Raw genomic sequence first — 4,490 nt, 5'->3', positions numbered from 1 at the left:
TCGAACCGGTCGAACGTGTGAAGTTGCGTTTTTATTCAGGGAGAGAGACTCCCTAACACTCCTCTCATGCAAGGTTTCCTCTCTCCCTCTCGCTCACTCTCTCTCTTTCTCTCTGTCTCTCTCACACACGCTCTCTGTCTCTCTACAACCCTCCCTCTCTCTCGCTCTGTCTTCCCTGCCTCTTCTGGTCTTTCCTCCAACTCTATATCCTTCTTGCTTTCGCTGCTCCCAGCCTTGTCAATCTGCTGATATCTCCCTCGCTTTTTCTCCCTCCCTCTGAACTATCTCCGCCTTGTCCTGTCCTTTTCCTCCACTATCCTTCCCCCTCACGCTTTCCTTGCCTCTCTTTTTTTCTAGAAGTTTCACCCTCTTTTTTTGTGCCTGTCTCTCTGTTTCCCTTGATTTGTGTCTTTCTGTGTGTCTCTCTCTTCCTCCTCTCTCTCTTTTCTCTCTCTTTGTTTCTCTCCCTTTCTCCCTCTAACTCTCTATTGGTCTCTCTTTCTCTCTGAATCCTTCTCCCTCTGTCTCCCTCCCTCCCTCTCTCTCTCCAAACCCTCTACTTCTCTCCCTCTCTCTCTCCTCTCTCTCTCCCTCCCTCTCTCTCCCCTCTCTCTCCTTCTCTCTCCCTCTCTCTGAATCTTTCTCTCTCCCCTCTCCCTCCTCTCTCTCTCCAAACCCTCTACTTCTCTCTCTCTCCCTCTCTCTCTCCCTCTGAATCTTTCTCCAACACTATCTCTCTCTCCCTCTCCCTCCCTCTCTCTCTCCAAACCCTCTACTTCTCTCTCTCTCCCTCCTCTCTCTCCCTCTGAATCTTTCTCCAACACTATCTCTCTCTCTCTCTCTCTCTCTCTCTCTCTCTCTCTCTCTCTCTCTCTCTCTCTCTCTCTCTCTCTCTCTCTCTCTCTCCTCTCTTCTCTCTCTCTCTCTCTCTCTCTCCCCCTCTCTCTTTGAATCTCTCCCTCTCTCCCAGTCTCCACCTCCCTTTCACTCCCCGGAGCAGGAGATGAGTGCGTCTTGCTCCGAGCCGGTGTCGGGATGATTGTGGATGAACCTGGCAGTTCGGTGGAAGGAAGGGCTGGATCCTGCCCTCTGTATCAGCAGGAGTGAGGACTGTTTGTCACCAACAACCAGTCCGAACGGCTTGCTTGTTTCCTGTCAGGGAAGGGAGGGGAGGGACGGAGGGAGAGAGAGTGAGAGAGAGAGACAGACAGACAGAGAGACAGAGAAACAGAGAGAGGGACAGAGAGAGAGATGGAGAGACAGAGAGAGAGAGAAAGAGAGACAGAGAAAGAGAGACAGACAGAGAGAGAGAGAGACAGAGAGAGCGACAGAGAGAGACAGAGAGACAGAGAGAGTGAGAGTCACAGAGAGACGGACATACAGAGAGACAGAGAGAGGCGAGAGACAGAGAGAGAGACAGACAGACAGAGAGACAGAGAGAGAATGTGAGACAAAGAGAGACAGTGACAGGGACAGAGTGAGAGAGACAGAGAAACAGAGGGAGAGAGAGAAAGAGAGACAGGGGTAGAGAGAGAGGGAGAGACATAGAAAGACAGACAGACAGAGAGACAGAGAGAGAGATGAGAGAGAGAGAGAGAGAGACAGACAGAGAGACAGAGAGAGAATGTGAGACAAAGAGAGACAGTGACAGGGACAGAGTGAGAGAGACAGAGAAACAGAGGGAGAGAGAAAGAGAGACAGGGGTAGAGAGAGAGGGAGAGACAGAGGGGGGAGAGAGAGACAGAGAGAGAGAGTCATAGAGAGACAGACAGACAGAGAGAGAGACAGAGAGGGAGTGTGAGACAAAGAGAGACAGTGACAGGGACAGAGTGAGAGAGACAGAGGGAGGCAGAGAAACAGAGGGAGAGAGAGAAAGAGGGAGAGACAGAGGGGAGAGAGGGGAGAGAGAGGGGAACAAGAGAGAGAGAGAGAGTTTGTATTTTAATTGCATTTTTATTTTAATTTCATCCCTCTGAAGTTTGGAACAGACTCCGACCTGCGTAATCAATCAGCTTCCTTCCTGAGGTTGGAGGGGAAATTCCGACGAGATCAGGAGCAGGATAGTTGACATCTCACACCCGTCTACCTTAGTGTAGCATCAATTAGCGCAGTGGGTAGAGCCACTGCGTCAGGGCTCTGGGGAGAGATTTGATCCCAATCTCCGGTGTGTGTGCACAGTCTCCTTGTAACACCACAGCTTTGTTGGGAAGCTTCCCTCATTCACCATGCCCCTCCCAGTGTGTGGGTGAGGGGGAGAATCTGGTGGGGGGAGTAACAGGAAAAAAATGGGCTCAGTGTAAATGAGCAGTTACGAGTCGGCACGAACTCGATGGGCTGAAGGGCTTCTTACATTGCTGGGTGACTCTCAAATTCCCAGACTGCAGATCGACGGGATCTTTCCTCAGAGCCACTACCTGAATCCTGAATCCAAGAAGCACGCGATACTTCACAAATCAACCAACCGATTCCAATGGCCTGGAAACCACGACGATCGGAGCTGGTGGATTTGTTGCAGCCTTCATCGCCTGTTCCACCGTTGAGGTCTTGGTCGGATTGTTCTTTGTCAGGGACCTCACCCTCGACCTTACCACCAGGGGTGACCCTACCAGGAGCACAGCTCCAGACAGCATCGCTCTCAGGATCTCAGGCCCACACAAGCTTCTCCACCACGACAAGGTGACAATCCACGGAGAAGGGAAAAGTGTACCGTCAACGTTCCATGGAATACAGTACAACAAAGAAAATCTCCTGTCGTGCCAACCTCTTGCCCATCATTACAAGGCATTGCCCACGCTTGTCTTTATTGGCCAGGGCACCGAGTTCAGGAGTCGAGAAGTGCCGTTGCAGATTTATAAAACTCTGGTTAGGCTGGGAGCATCGAGACCGAACGTTTACTATCAATCATTGTTTGTGTAACTTTGGGTGGCTTAAGTGTCTGGTCGAATGTCTGTAAATAAGCGGTTAATGTGCTTATTCATAATTAGTGTTTTCTGTCTCGCTTACTAAACCGGTGAAGCTGCTTCCTCGTAACAGCACGTGTCCAGTGCTTTTTAAACGTTGTAATGGTACCCACCATTACAAACGTTCCGTAATCTTCCAACTGATAAACACAACAACCTGACCAACGAAGACCAGCATGCCAAATGTCTTCTTCCCCTACTTTCTGCGTTTAAATGCTTTTTAAAAAAATTTCGTAAGTCTGCCCACCACCACTACTTCCTCCATCAGCTTGTTCCGTATACCCACTGTTCCCTCGATACTGCGCGGGGTGCGCGGCCGCGCGGTAACCGAAATGCCCCCGCGCACATAGCTTTTGTTGCCGCGTAGCTGGGGTTTTGTTTCATTTACTGTTAATATAGTTTTGAAATTATGCTAATATAATTTTGATCTGTGCTGATATAATTGTGAATTAATTATGCACTAATGAATATAAACACTAATTTTCTAAACAATAAACGTGCCACAACCTTTACTTTGAAACATTTTAGAGCCTCAATGTATTTACGTTGTCAGTGTTTCAAGTTACAACACTGTAAAAAATTGCAACAATAAACACAGAATGGAAGCTGGTAGCTCATCGTTAATAAACTGTCAGCCCACTGAACACCGATGGCATTTAAATTCAAAAGTTTATGAAACATGAACGATTTTCTTTGTTGTACTGTATTCCATTGAACGTTGACGGTACACTTTTCCCTTCTCCATGGATTGTCACCTTGTCGTGGTGGAGAAGCTTGTGTGGGCCTGAGATCCCGAGAGCGATGCCGTCTGGAGCTGTGCTCCAGGTAGGGTCACCCCTGGCGATGAGGTCGAGGGTGAGGTCCCTGACAAAGAACAATCCGACCAAGACCTCAACGGTGGAACAGGCGATGAAGGCTGCAACAAATCCACCAGCTCCGATCGTCGTGGTTTCCAGGCCATTGGAATCGGTTGGTTGATTTGTGAAGTATCACGTGTGTGGTGAACTACATATACCTGTCTGGACACGCCCCCCCCCCCCCCCGCTGACTGCTCCAGTGGCTCCTCCCACGGACCCCTGTATAAAGGCGACTGGGGACACAGCCCTGGCCTCAGTCTCCAGGATGCAGTGTGGTGGTAAATTGCTGCTTGTTCTTTCTTCCAGCCAATAAAAGCCTATATCTCGCCTCACGTCTCCAAGAGTTTTTACAGTGTGTTTCTTGGAGTGCAACGTCAAGTACACGTTAAACAAATACACGCGCAGGTGTTTTCGCTGTGTGGGCCACATCTATAGATCAAAGGAACGAGAACCATCATCCTCGACCTCGAGGGATAGCCATGACGATGAGTCTTTTCCATCGATGCTGCCTGGCCTGCTGAGTTCCTCCAGCGTTTTGTGTGTGTTGCTTGGATTTCCAGCATCTGCAGATTTTCTCTTGTTTTCAGGCCATGTAAAAATTTCCTGCTCAGATCAATGGTTCGTCCACTCAGTTGTAAAAAAATAATTGGAGGAAACATTGCATTTGATCACC

Source organism: Hemitrygon akajei, chromosome 24 (assembly GCF_048418815.1).
Source record: "Hemitrygon akajei chromosome 24, sHemAka1.3, whole genome shotgun sequence".
NCBI lineage: Eukaryota > Metazoa > Chordata > Chondrichthyes > Myliobatiformes > Dasyatidae > Hemitrygon > Hemitrygon akajei.
The sequence above is the reverse complement of the archived record's forward strand: the minus strand, read 5'-3'. Positions refer to the sequence as shown.